General features: G+C 40.8%; 1 protein-coding gene across 14 annotated transcripts in view; it reads right to left on the reverse strand.

The window, feature by feature from the left end:
• Positions 1-16,586, reverse strand: part of PPFIBP1 (PPFIA binding protein 1) — a 153,699-nt gene extending 137,113 nt beyond the window's left edge. For 13 of the 14 annotated variants that reach the window (XM_063074765.1, XM_063074778.1, XM_063074774.1 and 10 more), the window contains exons 1-2: positions 16,441-16,586; positions 5,244-5,324 (exon numbers count right to left, since the gene is read on the reverse strand). The gene's annotated coding sequence lies outside the window, so the exon portion shown is untranslated. The remainder of the gene's footprint in view (positions 1-5,243; positions 5,325-16,440) is intronic. The other variant, XM_063074766.1, reaches the window with a different exon arrangement.
• Between the last annotated feature and the right edge of the window lie 5,793 nt (positions 16,587-22,379).

The following is a 22,379-nucleotide window of genomic DNA, read 5'->3' on the forward strand; positions in this document are numbered from 1 at the left end:
GCCAAGTTGGCATTCTGTTTCTGCAATGCAAAAGTGTTTGGACTGAAAAGATCAGATGCGGATTTTCATGTTCTCAGGAACAGAGGCAAGCATCTCTCCGCCTCAGGTGGATGCATTACAGCTTGTGGGAGTGCTAATGAGAGCTAATTACTCTATTTACTTCATAAGCCAGCCAGCCAGCAACAAGAAATGCCTAGTAAAACTTGCCGTGTTCTCATATGTACTATCCAGGCTTTGTTTCAAAGGGCTAGTGCCAAAACGATTCGAAGTGATCAGCACAGGGCTGTCCAGCTGGATTGTGATCTCAGGATCACAGAGCATATTCTTTAGTCCTTTGTGTCCTGTCAATTACTAGTCAAGTCAGTACCAATTTTATTCTCCCATTCTCTCCTCACCTTTACCACCACCACCACCTCCACTACCACCTCTGCCCCCAAATGTCCACTCTGGCTGCAAATTAAGAAATCAAGCAACAGGCTTGGGATTTTAGGAAAACAATTTCCAACTGACCATTAGAATCGGATGTGGCCTTTTACAATTTCCTGCACTCAGCTTGCAACAGTCACAAGATTTGGCCAAGAGTTCACTCACTTTGATCCTTGAACTCTAGACATAAAAGAGAACTTAGAAATCATGTAAATTTCACGTAATCACTGACACTTAACTATATCCATGTTTTAAGAAAAGTATATACACATGGCATAATTATATAAAAACTCCTATGATTATATAAATTATATAAAAAAACATTTTCCCATCCTAGTCTCTCCATTCCTACCAAAAAGGGGAGATAGCGGGGAATGGAAAACCCATAGGGCTATGGATCTAACGTTCCCAGAATAGGAGCAAGAATGTTAGTTATTAACCCAATAAAGTCCCATCTGCGTTAACATAGCTTTTCCCATATTCCAATACTAAGTTGATTTATTGTTGAAAATGCAACCATGGCTTCAGGGGCAAAAAAAAAAAAAATCTTTTAAGTCCATAGAAAAAAGGCTGCTGCATTGGATTATAATATAATTCTAAGTTAGAACAGTTATAATTACTTGGCTCAATTTATCAAAATGGAAAAGCCTAAATAAACATATAATAGAAGTTAAATGGCAAGACAACCTCATGTTGAAATTCTTTAGGCAGAAATGATTTAATAGTGTTAGTGGAGTTCTTTTTATGTGGTTAACAAGGTCTAGCATAAAAACCAATCAAATCCAACCTCACTTTTAAATGGCATGAAAAATGAAAATTTACTTATAACTTTCTCCCTGAGTTATTTAGCAACTTTGTCTTTTCTTGTGATTTTCTACAATCTTTTTTTTTTTTTTAAGGCTGCTTTGTTACCTGAATGTTTATGAAACTCAGACAAGTAATAAGTCCATAAATGATGCCAAAAATCTCAACTATGTGTGCAGGAATGACTGGGTTACTGCTAGCTCCTCAAGAGAGCTGTCTGTGCTTTTTACATGAACATATAGACAAAACATGTTTTATTTTGGCTATGAGTACAACCTCAGCTGGGGATTTGTCATGAAATTCTCTAAGCAAAAGGATTTCAGAGAAGCAAGTAACTTACCCACAACAGAAAAGAAAATCTACGGAACAGAAAAATAAGTAGGTCAGATAAAGAAATGTTTCTGGCATTTAAAAATAAGTAATATTTACTAAAATTTCACAAATCCGAGCAGATTCACCAGTTATTCTAAAACTTTCATACAAGAAAGAACAGCAGCATTTTCAGTCACTACTAAGTTCCTACAATGAATGAGCCAGGTACCACACTAGGCTTCCTGCATGTATTACCTCAATTTAATCTTTCTAATATTCCTACAGGGTAGATATTGTTATTTCCATTTTATAGATGAGAAAACCAGGACTTAGGCTGGGTAAATAACAAAGTCACATGCTAAGATATGACCATATGAGGACTTTATCCAAAATATGTTTGACTCCAAAACCTAAAACAGTTGGTGCTACCCTCTGCCCAATAGCACAACCAAGAAATTACAAGTAGAAATTACAATGATGGAATTGTTTCATAAGTAAAGCAGATCAGCCCTGGAGTCAGAAGCTCTGGATTTTAATGATACTTCTATTGAGTGGCAATTTTCTCCAAATCAGTGGAGATGAAAATAGTATTTAACCTCATAAGGTTGAGATGAGAAGCATCTATAAAAGCCCAGTGAGAGGGCTTTGCAAAACAGCCAGGCGCTACTAGGTCAGCACTAGTTGTTGTTACCTCCCTGTGGAGCTCTGGATAGTGCCACTGGTGAGCTGCCACAGGGCTGCAGGCTCCCTTGAGTCCACTCACAGGGCAGGGCAGGAGCAGCCTGGATGAGGCTGAGCCACAGAGAACAAAACTGAAGAGGTGAGGAGTGGATGCGACTTGGCCACAGTCTCTGCTCAGTCTGCCTTCTCATGGGCTAAACGAAAAAAAATTGACTGTGGGCCAACTCTGTGCCAGGCATAGCCACAGTTTGCTCAGCAAGCTACTGGTCCCAAGTCCTCAGCTACCTTGGAAATCTATGGAAGTCCAGCTGCCTTCAGGAAGCTCACTTCTACCCCGAGGGGAAGGAAATTAAAAAGAAAACCAAACAAACAAGGAAGGCTTGGCTCAGCAAGAGCATCTTTTGTTTTTTGGTCACCAACTTTCCCTATTACACCCCTTCCCCCCCAGCCCCACAACACACACACAGGGACATGGAGGTTTTTCCACGGTACCTGGAGTGCCCATAAGCACTTGGGACCCATTTATCCTCGTTAGGAGACCCTAGTGGCCTACTTTGGCATATAATTTTAAACTTATTATGAGCTTACTCAGAACAGTGACTTCCAGAGCAGAAAGGGTTAATTTCAGTACAGACAGAAGAAGGCTGATGACCCCAGGTGGAAAAAAAATCAATAGATTAGCGTACACAAAAATATAAGCCTCTGTATCACTAAAACAAAATTAAAACACAAAACAAATAAAAAATAAGAAAAGAAAGCTAGATGAAAATATTTACAACAACTGTGATAGAGGGTTTATAAGGGAAATACATGAAATAGAGTTTATGACAAATGAAAAAACACTAATTCTCAATAGACTAAATGGGCAGAGTACATGAACAGTTTGTTAAATAAGAAATACAGCTAATAAATCACATAAACATGTCTGATCTCATTAACATCAAATACATAAAAAAGAAAAGAAAAACAAAATACTCGTTATCCTAGAAAACTATCAAATATTATTAAAGTGAGAATATCACTCTGCTAATGGGAGCAAAAATTAGTAGAAACTTTTTGGCAACTGATAACCAATCACACACACACACACACACACACACACACACACACACACACACACACACACGTCCTTTGGTTCTGCTTCTGGTCATCTATTGTAAAGATGGAATGATCTGAACTACAGAAAAAGCTGACTGCACAGATATTTATCAAAAGAGAAAACAAGCTATATGTTCCTCAACGGGATTAAATAAATCATGAAACAGCCATAGATGAAATATACTTTGTAGTCCTTAGAAATATTTGTAGATATCTTAGTACTATGAGGAAATGCAAATTTAACAATGTTTAAAAAAAAAAGTGGGACACAAAATTATATACACAGAATATTTCAACTATCAAAAAAATATATGAATGAAAAAATACTGAAAGGAAACACACCAATCCAAAGGTAGTTATATCTTTGTGTGGTGTTACTGATGACTTTTTTTTAACTGTGTCTTCTGTATAATTTTTCTATACTACTCAAATCTTTGATAAGGTACATATATTACTTTTGTAATTACTAAAAAAATTGTAAATAACAATTTCAAGTATAAATTCACAATAAACAATAGATGGAAATCCAGCAGCATTCCACGCCACTCCCACTGATACCAAAATAGTAGGCAGCAGGCAGGTAAGGAGGTAAACAGCAGGAGAAGCTGCTTTGTTTAAAATCTAGGGCTAGAAAAACATTAGCCTTCTTGATGTGAAAACAAAAACTTTTCACATCCCACGTATCAAAACATACTTTGGAAGTTCACTGACCAAAACATTTTCCATCAGAGGATTTAAACCTGCACGCTGAAATTATCTCCACAGAACACACTAGTTAAGCAAGCCGGAAGTTTACTAGGAACACCCTAAAAACTAATAATTGTTTTTGCAGCTCTGCTAAACCCATGCCAGCTCATGTTAGTACACAGTGTAACATCAACAAACAATCTCCAGCGAGTCTGTCGCCACTTCTAAACAGGAGAGAAAGCATGTAATCCTTAGCATAAGGCTTTTCACTGGCAAGAATCACAAATGCTGCTAAAATTAAGCCTTTTTGGGTTCACCCTCTCAAAGGCTGACTTTGCAGTCTTTGAGATGGTCTTCTTAGACTGACAACCACCTAGGCCAATCATCTTCACAACCCTACCAGGCAGGGTTTCTCAACCTCAGCACCATTCATATTTGGGGCCAGATAATTCTTTCCTGTACAATTTTAGGATGGTTAGCCACATTCCTGGACTCTACCCACAAAATGCCAATGGCAGCCCCACCTCCTGACTGTGACAAAAAAAGCCTTCTGACATTGCCAAATGACTCCTACAGGTCAAAATCGCCCCAGCTGAAAACCACTGCTGAAAAAAGTATGTACTGTTACTGCCTCTATTTGACAAATGAGACCGAGACACAGATATAGGCCCAGCTAACTCCAGAGCCTAAGATCTACAACTCCATACTACATTTGTGCCTAGGTAGGAAGCCTATCTTAACTGATACACGTCTTTTCTACTTGGGTCACCCTTTGCATCCCCCACGGAGCCCGGTAGAGGCCCCAACGAATATTGGTTGAATGAACCATTACATTTGTCACATCAATATTTATTGAGTTCCAACTGGGTAGTAGGTCCTGGCAAAAATAGTACAGTCACAGCCTTCAAGTGGTGCATAATCTTGCTGAAGAAATAAGACATAGCCAGCGATGAGACATTTGGAGAGTCAGTTTTGGAGAAAACGTTCAGTTTCTTATCTGTAAAATGGAGATGATTCTGCTGCTGTCCACAGTTAACTGAGATGGCGCAAGTGTAGCTCCCATCGCAAAGCACAATTTCCAAAAACAATTAGGTACCAAGTGCATGGCGATAAACAGGCACAGGCATCGGAAGAGTAATGGCATCTCAAAATCATTGAGCTGGAAGGAAACTTCGAAGACAACAAAGACTTACTGCTCACTTGGTACTAGAGTATTTAAAGTACACAAGTATTACCTGATTGCTGCAAAGCTCCTGGGCTGAACTCTGACTGTGACTCTCAGCAAAGTTTTCCTGGTGAACTGCTTTTAAGTGGGCCTGGAAGAAAAAAGAGAGTTTAAGCAAAGAGAAGAGCAAAGGGGAAAATAGAAAGGTTAAGTGGGCTTAAAGCACTCCAGGGATCAGAGCCTGCATAGGGGAACAGGGAAAGACAGGCTTGGAGAAAGTCAAGATCAGGTGAGGTCACAAGGTGACACAGTGGTGACAATAGCCAGGTGAGAACTAAGAAATATTTCTCCTAAAAAAGCAACCAAGGACTGCTACAAAGCATATACCCAACTTACATTTTGAACAAAGAACTCAACTTCTCAGACTAAAAGATCAGCATTCTGATTGCTTCACAGCATCCTGACAATAGGCAGATACTTGTTTTAAATTTACATAACTAAAAGTGAAGATTTTGCCAGAACAAAGAGTAGATCTGCCCTTAAAGTAAACCCAAACATCTTTCCCCCTACATGCAGTTCATCCTGTTCTCTAGGACACCAGCACAGCACAAGGAAACAAGAGCACATAGTAGACACATCTCTTTTTCACATCTGAATTTCAATAGGTGAATTTCAGTGAGTGAAGCCTCCCAAACTAAGTGTTGGCTAAAATTCCTTAAATACCACACGGGCCTGGGCCACACCAAACCAGTCTCCTTGCAGTCTCTGTCCCAGGACCACCAGCATGAGAGGAGAACACTGCTGTAAGCTATAGCTCACAGGAGGTCAAAGAAAGCTCTGAGCAGGCAGGGTGGCCTGGTACCAAATTTTTTTGGAAAATCTGGCGGTGAAGTACAGAATACAGAGGAGACTAACTGGGGATGTGAACCAAGACCATGGTAGAGGGAATGCAGAGCGATTCAAAAAATATTTGAAAGGCAAAAATGACAGTGCTGATGGCAGGAGGGGTCCCTAGGATAGTATACACAAACCTGATCCATTGCAAACTCTGATAATGAAGCTGAGACTTTAAGACCAGAGGGAAACTCAGGCTTAAAAGTGAGTGTTAAGGGACGCCCCAACCCCTACTGACCTTAACATATGCATTCTGCTTCTGTACAAGTCGCTTGCTAAAATAAATGGGGGAATAAACAGAGTAGCATGGCCAACGCCATTTTAGGTGGCTCTGCCATTTTAGCCTGAAAACTCCCTATGGGGAATCCAGGGTGGGGAGGGGCTACAGGGCTACCCACAAAATTAGCTTATGTATCGCTGGCTTGCTTGCATTGGCTAGATTGTGTCAGGTGCGAAAAATTCCCGCCTAGCTAAAAATAAAAGCTGCGAGAGGTTTCAACTCGGGGCTGCTCTCCTCGATTGGCCTGCATAGCCCTGGCTGCCAGAAATAAACTCTTTTCCTTTTCCTATTACCCGGTTCTCGTGGGCAAATTTCTTTTACCCGTCGGACGCTGGCCTTAACATGAGCTCTTTGACTTCTGAGAAGCACGACCATCTTCTGTGACCTGGGAAGTCACACATGAGTAGACCCCCATGCTCAGAAAGGCACCAGGCTTGGCTTAATGCTCTGCTGTCACCATCTTGAGAATGTGAATGATTTTAACTTTGAACTTGTGTTTTGTAAATAAGGTCTGAGGGGACAATGGAGCACACGTGTGAGCAGAGGAGATCCATGTGTTACATGTAGCCTTTCATGATACTGCTTGTGATGCCCCAAGAGCACAGAATTTGATGAACTCATAAGGCATCAGAGTCCAGAAAATTCAGAGCAAGTTCAAGGTAAGTGTGTTAGAGACAACTGAGTAAGCAGGTGGGTGGGTGCTGATAGCTCCAAGAGGCTATGCTTCCATTCAAACCAGAACTTGTATGCACATAGAAATAAGGCATCATCTTTCTAAGAAACACAAATGACCAAGGAACACTATCATATCCTCTCTTACTTATGTGACCTCCTGTGTTAGTCAACCACTTATACTAAAACTGATGGCACAGGAGGAAAAGCAAAGACAGGGCAACTTGGTTCCTTCTCCTTTCATTCCTTCCTTCCACATCTGTAAGCCAAAGTTGGAGTGTTGATAGAATGTGCACATATCAAGAAGTGAAATCAAAGTAGTTGAGTTAGTTCTGTGCAGTGTTTCTACTGTTCTGGCAAGAAAAATATACGCATGCATGTAAAAACTACAAAATAACAAAATGTGAGATTTCAGCAATTCTGCATATGCATTCAGTGCTCATATTTGCATTTAAAACTGGCAAAGCACAATATAAAGATGAACAGTAAAATTCATGGGAATTTCAATTTTTATTTAATTTTTAAATTTAAGTCATGCTCTAATTTTAATTTTTAATTTTTCTTCACTTCGAATGACATTAAATAGCAAATAAACACCATGACAAGTCAAGAGAGAGAGACTGTAGAAGAAAAGAGAAAGCTTTATATTTTAGCACCTCTAATAGCACTTGCTTCTCACCTTTACTGACATCTTTCAGAGCAACACCCAAAAGACCCACCAATGGAATAATGGGGTGGTCTTAAACACTGGATTGCTTCAGTCCTTTTCTCCCATCCCAATGTCATTACTACACCAAATCTATTGAAACGTCACAACCCAATGACTTTTCAACTAAAGATCTTTCTGCAAATAATTAGTTAAACTGAAGACTAAAGATGACCTTATCAGGAACAGCATTAAATCCAAAGGCCTTGTGCTGGACAAATCCTTTCTTATGGAGTATTTCCTGGTGCCCTGGTGGTTCTGTTTTTACCAAACCCTGGCAGTGGCTCCAGAACCAGGCTGTTTCTCACTACTCAGACTGCTTAGATTTCCCCCAAGAAGTTGTTCTGTGAACCATTAAGTCTGGTTGTCTAAAAATTCTTCCTTCAAATACAGTCAAGTTTTCCTTTGTCTAATTTCATTCTCCTTTTTTTGTTTTTTTTAAACCACTACTTTCCACTTCAATAAATTAACTTCCTGCCTGGAGACACATCCTGGCAAATGTGTCAGTTTGTATTGTTTAGATGAGAGACTTCTGTCATCCTTTCAATTTTCTCCTCCATACTAATAATCCCTAGAGCCAGGCTCTCAGGAGCCTGCCTAAGTTCCTTGTCTATGAATTCCTTTTCACTGCTTCCTATGCTACTGGAAAAACACAGACCGCCTGCAGTGAACTCACTCAACCCTTATCTCTTCCAATCACATTTACTTTCCATCCCCCTGAAGTGCCCATCCCATCTGAAGATGGGTTCTTATAGGTTTTAAGACTAACCCAGCACCCTCCACCTGATTTTGAGTCAATCCCTGTCCTTTCCCCCAGCTTTGCACCCATTCCTTCCTCTCTTCCACTTCGCTAATATCACCCTCTCTACCTCTGCCTTCCTTAAACCCACACTATTGTCCCACATCTGTCCTGGATCAGTCCCTTGAAAGGATGGACTAACGGGGCCATCTGCAGTTCCTCACCTCCCAGGTATTCCTCGAGTTTTTGCACTCTGGATTCCCTCTTTACTGTACTAAAAACTGCTCTCTCCAAGTTCACCAACGACCTGGCAGCTGGACTGAGGGCAATTTCTCAGACCCATCCTTGTAACAAGTCTGCTGTCCTGGACGGTATATCTTCCCTTTGCCACCATGGTCCTCCACTTCTCTGGCGGTTCCTGCTCTATCTCCTTTAATAACTTGTCTTCTGCCCGACCATTTCTAAATGTCAAGTACTTCTGGAAGGCCATGAGTTTGCTTCTCTTTTTATTCTACACTCTTGTTTAGGGAGTTCATCTATCCTCGCTCTTTATGTAACAGCCCCACGGGGATGATCCATCAATCAAGAATTTTGCCTAAAATTCCAAACCTAAATTTCTAAACTCTTGTTAACATCTTCATGTGGATAATATTGACCAACAGTTCTTAATGGTTTTTAGTATGCCACGTACAGAACCATGCCAGAGGCAGGAAGATGAAGTGGTTGAGGATACTGGCCCTGGAGCCATACCTGTCTGTTTAAATCCTGAATCCAGTGCACACTGTGCGACCTTGTGAAAACTGTGTGACCTTGGAAAGGTTACTTTGCTTCTCTGTGTCTTAGATTCCATCTGTAATCTGGGGAAAACTAAGTTAAAGTATGTAAGGTGCTTATAACACTAGTTGGTATATAACACTAAGTAAGTGTTACCAATTAACATTGTTATTCTCCTAAAAACCTGATGAGACAGGTACTATTGTTTTATCCATTTACACAAGGAGAAAATAAGTAGGTTATTATGGGTCACGATGAAATCTCAAACTCTGTAAGTCCAAATCTTAACTCATATTTCCCATTAAAATTCAACTTTGGTATGTGGGCTGTTCTTGATTTAGGGTATCCTGTCCCCCTCCCTCTCCTTGCCACATATACTCCTAGTAATATCTAACATTCTATTTCCAGAGTCATCTTTATAAAATAATAGTTCTCACACCTCTCCCCACCCTAAAAAAAAAAAAAAAAAAAAATCCATTTTAATGCATAATCTTGTCACTCTCTTTAAAACCCTCTAAGATCTGTCCCCAACATATTTTACCTCTCTTAATAATATTGATCTCTCTGTCTTATCTTTCTCTAAACCTAATCTCACTATATTCTACATTTTGCACTAAACCCAAGTGTGTGCATCTCCTTCCATTGCCTGCTCAAAATCTCCTACCCAACCTTCAAGGCCCATTCAAATCCCACCTCCTGAGATGCATGGTGGCAGATGGCAACGAGATTCCAATCCCACCTCCTCTAGTGGGACCCCACGATGCCCAGTCTCTTCTTTTGCTCTAGTGACTAGTTCATAGCATGATCTTCCCCCACCCACCTACAAAAGACTGAACACACTGATGTTTTTTAAATTTAATGTTTTCTATTTCAAAAATAATGCACTAGTGTTGCAAAACAGACACAATATGCTATAAAATAAATAAATAAATAAAGCTCCCTTCATCCCTACCATCCTAACCCTACCCCCCACCCCTCACCCCCCATAAATCACCCCATTTAGCAGTTTTTCACACTCTGACAAATGTCAACCTTGTATGTGTTCTTGTTTGTTGTTTTTCTTCTTAAAATATATATAATAGACATCTACACAAGTCAGTAGATTCTTTTCAATCTTAACAGCTAAACAATATTCTAAATCTGCTTTACACTTTACACTCTGGTTATGTGTAAGGTGTGCCATCTCTTTTCTGTCCCCATCTCCTGTATTTGAATACTCATAAGGGTAAAGATCGTGTTTTGTTCATCCTTATATCTCCAAGAGGACCTCATACCAAAGCTGGGAATTGCTTAACAAATGTTCAATGAAATAGCAGCAACAATGTCTGTCATGCACTGGACAGACATGTGCCAGAAAAACAGCTGTAAGTACTTCCCATACATTATCATGTTTAATCCTCATAACCATCCAATTATTCCCATTTCACAGAAGATTAACCAAATCACACAGGTAGTAAAAGACAAGGGATTCTAATCTCCATTTATCTGACTCCAGAGCCCACACCCTTCATCCCTATGCTACAGCTAATAAAATTTTCATAAGGACATCCTTTGCTTTCTCAACCAAAGTTGAAGAACAGAAGAGTTTGCCTTATTCTGTAAAAAAAAGATAAACTCGGAATTTTTGGTTTTTTTATTTAGACTCAGTTAAAATCATATTTGGCTTCAAGTAACAGACCCAACTTCTGTGGTTTAACCAAACAGAGATTTTATTTTTCTCACCAAAAGTCAAGAAATGAGCAAACAAGGTTTGGTACAGCAGTTCCAGAATTCCAAGAGCTTCCCGGCCTCCTTCTACCTTTCTACCCAGTCATCCTGAACCCTCAAGTTTCTTGTCTTTGGTCACTAGATGGCTTGTCTACTTTCTTCAGGGAGAAAGAAGAAGTATGAAGAATATAAGACCTGGACCGGCCCGTGGCTCACTCGGGAGAGTGTGGTGCTGATAACACCAAGGCCACGGGTTCAGATCCCACATAGGGATGGCCGGTTGGCTCACTTGGGTGAGCGTGGTGCTGACAACACCAAGTCAAGGGTTAAGATCCCCTTACTGGTCATCTCTAAAAAAAAAAAAAAGAATAAAAGACCTAACGGACAAGCTAATAGAAGTTGTCCCCTGATGAGAGCTTGGGGCAGGGGGTGGGATCATCTCATTGGCCAGGACTACATCAGTTAGATGTCCCCAGCTGCAAGGGATTCTGGGACATCAAGCACCTTTAACTGGCCACGGTGGTGAATCAAACAAAATGGGCTCAGTAGCAGGGGAGAGGTGGGAAGGATGGACATTGGTTGGGCACCTAGCTGTGTCTGCCACACAGGGTCACATGGAATGAAAGTCATCCCAGAGAATCAAAGTACCCTGAGTAGAGAAAAACAATAAAAGAACCTTAATTCTGTGCTTAATAGTTTTCTCAGTTGTGCAAAGTCACACATTGGTGGCGGTGGAGGAGGGAAGAATGTGAAAATCTGACAAAAGCATCCAAGCAGCTGATTGAGAGGAAAAACACTGAGACCCAGGTGACTTCACACAACGGTGCTGGCAGACTCACAGGTTCAAGCAGAGCGTTTTCTCAGAGTTGTCACTGTTTCACTTCCTTCCTCTCACTCACTTCCCGGAGTTAATTCAGAGGAGAACCTCCAGGTTCAGTTGACTCTTTGATCATTCATCACAAAAAGTAGAGCATGTTCCAATTCCAATTCAAACAAAATAAAATTCTCTACTATGCATTGTTCTAAGCAGCAGCATCTTTAGAAAAAGATAATGGTTGCAGGCAAATTATTTGGGCAACTGCAGCCACAATATCAAGTTATTATACAAAGAAAGTTGGCCGTAGAGTTTTAACCTCATTTTCACTTTCTTCCAAATAAAGTAAATTCAATAAACTGTCTCAATAAAAAACTCACACAACTCTGTGGTGGTAAGATGACATTTGTGCAAAATACTATAGATGGTGAGAAAGGTGACAAAAAGCCAGCAACGGGATTTCAGTGAGCTAGATCGTAGGCACAGAAACACAAGATAACACAGGCACATTTAGTGATATGGTACATATGACATTCATGCTATGAGAGAGTCAATATACTTCCCAATGGGCCTATCTAGTTCTTCCCAAGAACTACTTTCATTGCCTAAAGAATTTGGCCACTTATTTAGGAATAGACTTGACACTGAAAACAGCATCTTTAGTCTCTTTTCCACCATGTAAAATTAAGTTTGCCCTGTTTACAAAGATACACACATTAGGAATGAGCTCACCTGCTCTTCTGAACTTGTGGCTCTTTTTATTTCAAATGCTTGATTTCCCTAAACTAAAGAAGTGAAAATACCCAGACCTACTCTGGAGTTCACAGGTTGTCTATAAAATCTAGGGCCAGCCCCAAATATTACAGTATTTGATCTTCTTCCTACAGGATCCACACTTGAGACATGAGCCTTTGCCAGAATGATAGATATTCAATGCAATTTGAGTTTGAACAATTCCTTCAGTCATGGACATTTTTAGGTGCACCACTGTGCTGAAACCACTAAATCATCTTTCTATTCTAAATTCATTACACTTGCCAACAAAAACAAGGATGTACATGTGGGCCAGTCAAAATGTGAATCACACCAAGTTCCAGAGAGGCACATAACCAAAGTTCACAAACTGTGACAATACACCCACCTAGACCACTCAGAGTCCAAACACACCTTTCAGGAATAGAAACTTTTGACAGGTGCAGACTGGAACACATTTAACTCAGACCTTTCCCTCCTCTCCAAAACTACCTAGCAAGTGTGCAAACTTAAAAATCCTCGAAAGCCCCCCCCCCCCCGCTTATTTTTTAAAATTTAAAATCCAGTTGTTTGGTGTTTTAGTTCATTCAAAGTGGAAAAAAAAAAAAAAAAAAGACTGAAGTAAAAGAAATCCTCACCACTTGGCTTTTTGAAACATTATCATCTAACACCAAACTAGCATCAATAATTATTATACTTAAAGAGTATTCTTTGTATTTTGTAGAGCGGTTAATTCAGTTTATTTTTTTTCAGCTATGAGCTCTGTTTAATAAAGCATCAATCTTTGCAGTGATAATATATGCAACAAAAGCTGTGGGGTGTTTCACCAGGAAGAAGGTTCCGACATGCACTGCAATGAAGAAACAAATGCCATAACACACCATAGATGCAGAGTAGTTTTGGGACAGTCAGTTTCAGGATAGTTTGAAGACAGATTGACTTGTGAAATTATCAACCCTTAGCTGAACGGAAATGCTGGCCAGAGGACACTTTGTTCCCTTTATTCCAAAAAAAACACCCAATTTCAAAATATGACATTAACCTTAACTTTGAATCTCATATTTAAACCCATCTGTTTGACCACGTTAAATTTTTAAAAAATCAATAATTTTGGCTCCTTGAGAGATTTCACCATTGGCTGGTCACCTGTGATATTTTTTCTTAATTTCAAAGCTAATATGACTTTCTAGGGAAATCTCTGGGAATAGAAAAGTCATTATGCAATACTTCTTACCTATGTTTTCACCTTGAAGTGACGTTTCTTTAATAAGGAATCAAGACACAGACCCAACCATGAATGAATATGCATTTATTAATTCACTCATTCATTCATTGTTTCTTGTGCTGTTTGGGATTTAGGTACTCTTAAAAATAGGAGAGGAAAAACCCAAAAGGTTAATTTTACTGTAACAAATTATCAATATAATCTAAATTAACTTACAAAAATACAAATATTTCATATAGATGAAAGACAGGATTCAAAAGAATTCAACTTACATGACCTTGTTCTGAGTTATCTCATGCTGGTTCAGTGAGTCAACAAAAAGACCCCGTAAACAGTTAACTATAACTTTCCCCCAGTGAACTTGTTCCCAAAAAATGTCTACGACACCCTTGAAATTAGGCAGTACTACTATTGATCTGGAACCACAGTGTGTCCTGGAGTTCAAGTCAACATTTGTCCACTAAGACCAGATGACCCTAATTTCTAAAATAGTTGTTGGCCCTATGACAGTTATTAGTTAAAAGAAATTTAACCAAGACCTGATCCCACCTTTCTTAATAACTCAAACACCTCTCAAGTATTGTCCTTTAGAAGTACCGTGTTTTACTATACTACATCTGCCTCATAAACATGGACTGAGAAATATTGGTTCCAATTAAGTTTGTAAAATTTCAGTTATTACTCAAACTGCTAATCAAATTTAGAGCTTTGGCACATTCAAGTTGATAAGCTAGGACTAGTTTCTTGGAAAGAAAGTGTAAATCTGAATTTGGCACATCAGGATAACATTCTAAAGACACTATTTGACTGGTTTTTGCAGCTCCATCTATTGGTACTACAAGCTTCAGTCTGAACACTCTATCAGCAGAGGCTAAAGTGAGCTCATAGCCCACAGGATCTCCACATCTCTTTCATACTAAAAAAGTGCACTGGAAAATACAGTATGGTTTACGAACTTCCCCTAGAACATAAACAGAAAACACTTGCTCACCATCACTGCAGAGCCATTAACAATTTCTGTCTTAGTCCAAAACACAAACCAAAATTCAGATGTTCTGGGGTTTCCAGGAAAGCATACGTTCCATTTTCAAAAAGCCTGCTCTTTATCCACTCTGTGCTATTTAATTTTTTCAGGAACTAAGAACAATACAGACCCAGGTGTTTTATAAACAACGCAAAACAAAACTTTCTAGCCCTGAAACCTAATTGTCATCTGGCTAGAAAGATAGAGAACTCCATCTATAAAGTCCTCTATCACCACATTTCCTGACTTGGGTTTATTAGACTTACTGTTGTGGCTTCTTTCTTGCCCCATCTCCTGGAAATGCCATTTCATTCAGGGGCCTGGGATGTGGCTTTTGACTCACAATGGAGTCCATTCCCATTTCCTCCAGATCTGGCAACAGGAGGATACTCACTGCTGAGGATGTGCAGTGAAAAAAAGGGGAAACCTGCTTCAGGAGTTCCAGCCCATACATTTTTTTTTTTTTTTTTTTTTTTTTCCTGCTCCAAAAGAAACAGCCTTAAAGCACTGATAAGCGATGGCTCTGAATCAGTGTACGGAGTTAATTTTTTTCCCCACAAAGTCAATCACATCCCATTAGTGACGTGGGCACACAAAATCTCCAAACAGGAAAAAGAAAGAGGTTGAAACAGGAAATAAAAATCAGAATTATATTCTTCCACTTCTCAAAATTATCTTTTTCCTCCTGACAGGCAATTGCTTTCTCTAAATACCGGACTTGGACTTTTAAATCAACTTCACTTTCTATTGCCCTCTACAGTTCTGATTGAAAGCAAGGGTTTGTTTTGGTCCCAACACGTTGAAAAATTCGTGTCCCTATAACTAAGAGTCTGTAAGCCACGCCTTCCCCCACATTTCCCCGTTAAAATCGCTTCTCCAGAAACGATCCCTGAAAACACAACTACCATCCCTCATCCTTTTCTCAGGCAGCCACAGGAAACAGATCTGAAGATTGTCAGCAACCTTCCTAACCCTCCAGATCACAAAGTTGGCAACTGAAAGGACTCTCGGTGACATATAAGAGTGGAGAAGAGTTGGAGTTTTACAAGTGTGCCCCCCAAGAGACCAGTTTTCCCACAAGCTCATAATTAATATCCCCCAAGTGAATTCCTCACATCCTGACTGGACTACATATAAAAGTCTGTCGTACGTTGATATATAAGAATAACTCGGTATTCTTTCACTTAAGCAATATATAATAGGCCACAGGGGGACGAAAAAATACAAAACTTTTTTCCTCTCTCAAAGAGCATACTTTTTGAGGCAATGATTCATAATTTTTTGGTGGCATTTTTAAAGACCCCGTCCCCCTCCGCCGCCACACACACACACACACACACACACACACACACACACACACACACACACACACACACACACACTTCCCTGGTTGGGGTACTCACGTGCTATTGGGAGACTGGGGTGTGGGGGGTCTAAGGACACAGAGGAGACCTTACATGTCGAATCCTGGAGGTATTTTTTGTATGGAAGCTAAGCCCCGAGTCCCAGGGATTAAGCCCTACCCCCCACCCTCCCACCCACAAAGTGGCCATTCCCATTGGAAACAGGAGTGAGCTGGGAAAGGAATCGAGCCGGGCAAGAGGAGCAGCGGCGGCACCAGCTGCCACCACACAACGGTGCCACCTCGCTCGCTCTCGAGGGGAGCAGAACGCCCTTACCTGGGGGTGGAGAGCCGCCGGCGCCACTTCCAAAAGTTGCGCTTCACCTTCCCCGGGAGTTCGAGGCCCCGGCAGCCCGGCCCCGCCGCAGGCTCGCAGCACCCGAAGCCTCTCCCGTGCCGTCCCCACCCTGTCTGCCCTACACCATGCCAGGAATCCGGGCAGGCACCGAGCGGGGAGCTGACATCACTCCCAGTCCCAGGTACCTCCCCTCCCACGGCCGCCTTCTCTCCTCCCCACTTGCAGGAATTAGCCAAAGAGAGTCCGCAAGGGGGTGGCGGCGGCAGTGCCTGTGCTCCCGCTGATTGGACCCGGGCAAAGTCACTCAGAGGAGTCGACTAATTTTATACATTCCTCGCCCAGCCAGACTAGGCTGCAAGTGGGTGTTGATGGAAAAAAAATGCTGCCTTTCTTGCTGTCTCAAGGGAAAGGAGATAATGGGATGGGGCAGAAACTGGCGGATCGAGTTGTAAACTTTTCTTGGCGTATTGACTGTACCCCAGATCAGAAACGAAACTAACCCACCCAAGCCCCCTTTTTAAGAGAAAACAATTGCCTGTGTGTCACGGGCAAGTACGAGCCGGGCGGCGCGTGGTGCAGAAAATGGCTAGCTGTAAGTCATGCAAATAAAGGAAAACGCCAGCTCACCCTTCTGCCCTTTTATCCTGGGACTGCTGGGCGTTCTTTAAGACCGGGCATTCAAAACTTCAAAAGCACTTCGGAAGAGAACCCTGGAAACGACGGCCCGGCTCTGAATTGTTAACTGGTGGCATTATCAACCATGTGTCTGCTTTTGCTTTTAGCGATGAAAAGCAGCTTCGCAGGCAACTAAAACCGAACCGCCAGAGTAAGAAAAACTATTTACCTTTTTTAAGAACCTTAAGGCTGCTGTTTTAATGCACAACTGAAAAGGAGGTGGAGGAAAAATTCGCAATTGAGTTCCACAAACCACAAGAGAATAATTACTGTTGAATGGAACCAATTGCAGTGGCTGAGCCATCAATTAAGAATTAACTAACATTTACCCTTGACAGATCCCATGCTGTATAATCCCCTTGGCTTTATGGAACAGAAAGATTCTCAGGAGATGGTTCTTTCAATTTGCCTGATAATCTGATCCAAGACAGAACTGAATGGTGAAAAGTAGCATATTATCCATCATCTTCTAGAAGTGCAATGAATTAATTATTGACTTTCTGTTGGTTTTTATTGTTTGTTTTTTGACTGATGGCACGTCAAACATTTCACTGTTCTGCCAAAAGTTGTGAGGGAATGCACAGAGTCTATCTAGCACTGTGTCTCATTTAATCCTCATAACCGTCCTGCAAAGTGAGTGTCATTAGCCCTGTTTTAACATAAGGAATCAAAGGCTCAGCAAGGTTACGTAAGTAAATTACTCCAGATCACCCAGAACTGGATTGAAACCAAGGTTTATTTGACTCCAAAACCATTTTTTTCTTTATATATCTAAAGTGTTCAGTGTCCATAATCTGCACTCTTTCAAATACTATAATGCTGCTACAAAACATCCACAGACTCTGGCCACTGCTCTCATACTACTTTATGTTATTATTACCATCATGTTAGTTGTCAGACTCACACTGTTCCAAACTTCTAACTTGCCCGTCTAACTCCGTTTTCCCCCGCTCCACTTCTTTCTCTGCACCACTGCCAGATGCATTTTCTGAAACAACATTCAGTTTCATCATCAACATCTTCCCCTCTAAATCAGATCCCCCTTGCCCTGCAATGCTTAGCTAGCCATTTAAAATTGTCCCTAATTTGGCTTCTATTCATCTTTATCTTTCCCACCTTATCTACCACTTCACTCCTGGGAAACCCTCTGCTGTAGCCAAACAGATCCCTGCTTGTTTCTCACCTGTCAGCCTAACTGGAATCCCCACTTTTCTCTGTGTGAAGTCCCACCCTTCTCTCAAAGCCTAATTAAATTAAAGTCCTTGTCCTCTGCCAAGACATAGCTGTGTGCTACAATGGACAGAAAAGGTGTTGGGGCCCTTTGCCCAGCCCTGCCATTCACTTGCTGGGTAACTTTGGGCAAATCACTAAAACATCTGTCCTTAATCTCAGTTACCTCCTCTCCAAAATGGAGCTGACAATACCTATGTCAAAGGTTATCATAAGGACTATTGAGATTGTACAGATATGGTTAGACACGACTAGTTCAATACACTTCCTGCCTCTGAAGATCGGGCTTCACGCTCGATAGCTCTTTGTATTCCTTATACCCAGTTCAAGGAAAAGGCTCAGTAGAAACATAGGGCTCCAGAAAATGGATCTTCATATCACCCTAAATGCCCTCTACCCCCAAATAATCTCTCAGCCAAAAACTCCAACTATTTCCTCTTGTCCTTTTCCCCTCCCCGCTTTTTATACTTTGGCTAGAGCCCTTCCCTTCCCCCACTCACCCACCCATCATTCATTCAACAACCCATCACTCCCTCAGATATCTTCTGGACCAACAACTTAACCTCTCTTTTAACCTTCTCTCTGCCTCAGTCAGGGACACACTTGTCTGTCAGTGCCTGTTGCCTGCCTTGCACCCCAATGTCTTCAAACAGTGTTTGGTTGTCTCCAGCCCTAGTCATAGGATGGCTGCAGCCAGGCTCACATTCTTCTGAATCTACAGCCAGCCACAGGAGTAGGGGGAGGGAATGCCCCACCCCCTTAGGGATGGCAGGATAGAATAACAGGAAGTCGCCTCCCATCCTCTCTGCAGCTGGAGTGATAACAGCTGCCATCAGAATCCAGAAAACAAAAGACTCAACAAGAAAGCTGAAAACAGGCCAGGACTGGAGCAGTAGTGTTCAAACCAGGGGTTACAAACAGTGGGTAAGGAAATAACCAATGGGTGAGAATTCAGTCTCCTTCCCTCCTTTTAACCAGAGTTACAGCTCCTATCTATTCTACGTTTAGGCTTCACCATAATACTTCATTTTTCAAAGAGTCTAACACTTACACGTATTGGAACCACTGGCCTCTGGGTATCTTAGGGAAACTCCAAAGGATCAGGACATTGCAGCAGAAGCAAAACAGAATGCCTGGTGAGCAAGTACCCAGAATTTATCTACTATCTTGAATCCTCTGTAGTCTAGATATCTATTTTCTGACTAGTTATTTCTAGGATCAGCTTTACCTTTGATCCCTGTGAATTTGGCAGATACATCACTATTGTGGGTTGAAGGGTATAGACACACTGCAGAAAGCAGGAGAAAACCTGCAGAGCGTAACAAAAGTAGAACTTGAAACAGACCCTAAAGAGAATCTGATGTAATCACCCATCAAATCCAAGAACCCATCTACAGCATTCCTGACAGTTAGCCTCCAGTGCCTGGTTGAATTTACCCAGCAACAAGGGACAGGCTAGCTAGGCAAGCAGCCTGCCATTAAAGATCTTTCTCTTATCAAGCCAGGCCCTGCTTTTCTGACTTTTCCTCTGAAAGTCCTCTGTCTTGTGTCTCATTTAATCTTTACAACCATCCTCTGAGGTGAGTCCTGTTCCCCAACTTCCACTCTTCTTCATATGCCCACACTGTGCAAACCGAATTACTTTGCATATTCCCTAATAATGTGTCCTCAGTTATGAATGATTTTTGCCCATTTCTAACAAAATCCCCCTCATAGGGTTGTTGCAAGGATCTGACAAGATATCGTATGCAAGATGGCAGAGCACATTCCCTGACACATAATTGGTCATCAGTAAACATATTTTCCTTTTTCTTGTGTTGTAAAACAATTGTACTATTATTTTAATAGATGGCTTATGTCCCTCACTGTGTAAGTTCCTTACAGTCCTTGAGTGCAGAATGCTAATTTGTTTCATCTTTACATCTTTTATGCAATCTAGTACCATGTTTTGTCCTATAGACATTCAATAAAAATTCGCTGAATGAATGAATGAATGAATGAATGAATGAATACAGTCTTTTGCTTTAAACTCCTAACGTGACATAGGCTAGGTCTTTAGAAGTTCAGAATAAGCTGACCAGACTGATCAGGAAGGGTCCGGGTGCCTCCTGCTGTTCTCTTCCTAGTCACATTGCCAAACACAGAGTGGGTTAAACACATGGTACAAATCATGAACCCAAATCCAAGCTTAGCTTTAGAATTCCTTCTAAAGGAAATTGCTGCTTATTCTGTCTGATTCTAAGCATGGCATTGGTGATAACCCAGACACTATTTTAATGTCCTTTAGCTGAATACTAAGCCACTATGCAGTTATCACCACTAAAATCATTTATGAATCCCACCTCCTCTCCCTCGAAACAGGTTAGAAATATGCACAATATCTTGCACCAAGCAAAGAGTCTTTTTTTCCCCTTGCAACCCAATTGTACTGGTTTTTCTATTGTTACTCACCAGATAAAGGCAAAAACCCAGTTACGTCCAACTTACCCATTTTATTTGCCTGTGTATAAATTTTTTAAAATTTTTAATTAAAAATAAGAATGGTCGCTTTTCAAAGTCTTTGAATAATGTTCAATTAATGGCTAAATTAAACAAATTAAATTCCCTTAACAGTTAACCCCATTACAAACTTAGTTCATTGAATTTCCTACAAAGTATGCAGGGTTCCTCTGTTCTGAGAAAGGCTACCAAGATAGAGAGCCAGCCCTTTCAATACATAGGAGTAACTCCTGTTTCCCAATCCATGCCAGATGATTTGCATAGTGTTCATTCCAAGCAGGCCACGTCTTTCCCTAAGCTGTCAGGCCTTTCCAGGAGTGACAGGTCACTGCCACCTTTCCCACCGCATGCACTGTAAACAGACCTCTTTAGAGGTCTCAGAAACATGATCAATCAACAAGAGTAACCACAATCAGAGTACTCATAATCAGTAACTCCCCCCTTGATTTTCACCTGCCACAATATTAAGTAAGGCTCATTTTCCAAATAATATATCATGGCTCGCTAATAATCAAAATTTACCCAAGTTGATATTGTGGTGCATCCCACTCCTTGGACCTGTGCCATATATGGTTCCCAGGTCTCAGACTGATGCATTAATCTCAACTCCACTCACCTTTTCATTTAGACAATCATTAATTTTCTGTTTCTTAATTTAGTCTCTTTTAATCCTTAACTAAATTTCTTACATTTTAGAATGGCATGTTAACTTCAATCCAGAAACTTCTGCCAAAGAGGACTAAGAAGAATGAATTTTAGATAAAATCAGATGTAAGATGAGAATGAGACCATTGTTTTAAATAAATGCTTTCATTGAAGGAATTTTCCTGGCAAGTTGAAACAAGTTGCTGATAAATAAATCTTCAGGCTACAGCATCTATCTCCCAGTTCCTGTGAAAATTATGTTCTCTGCTGCTTTCCCTCACTCCTCCAGATTCTATCTTCAGAAAAGCCTTCCCACTGAAGAATGCTGACTGTGCAGCATCTGAATTACTAGATAATTAGCACTTTGGTTTGTTAAACTAGCCAGGGTATTAAGGAAGCAAAGAGAAGTATCATAACTATCACTTTAGTATGTCTGTCTTTTAAATTCTTTAAACCTCTTTACTCTTACTTCACCTATATTGCTTGAATTCTAAATTGGATATAATGTAAGAGCCATAGAATTACCTTTTACATTGCAAGATGCCATTTCTGAAAAAAAGATCACCCATTCCTGAATAAAAGGAAGTGTAAGAAATAGCATCGCACCTCTCCTTTTGTAAAATTAAAGTGTGTGCTCTGAGTTATAAGACCTAGCATCATTTGACATTTTTGAGCTTCAGTTTCTCCATCTATGAATGGGATGACATTAATGCAAAAGAAACAGTGTACTGAAGTGGAGCCATGAAACCCTGGGTGCTGCTACCCCCTCTCCACCCCCACCCTCCCCCAGCCTCCTTCTCACAGAGTCTGAAATGGTTCTCTGCGGGCAGGATTCCTCAGTTAACATCCTGAGACCCTTGCCACCTTCA

This window comes from Cynocephalus volans, chromosome 12, assembly GCF_027409185.1.
Source record: "Cynocephalus volans isolate mCynVol1 chromosome 12, mCynVol1.pri, whole genome shotgun sequence".
NCBI classification, from domain to species: Eukaryota; Metazoa; Chordata; class Mammalia; order Dermoptera; family Cynocephalidae; genus Cynocephalus; species Cynocephalus volans.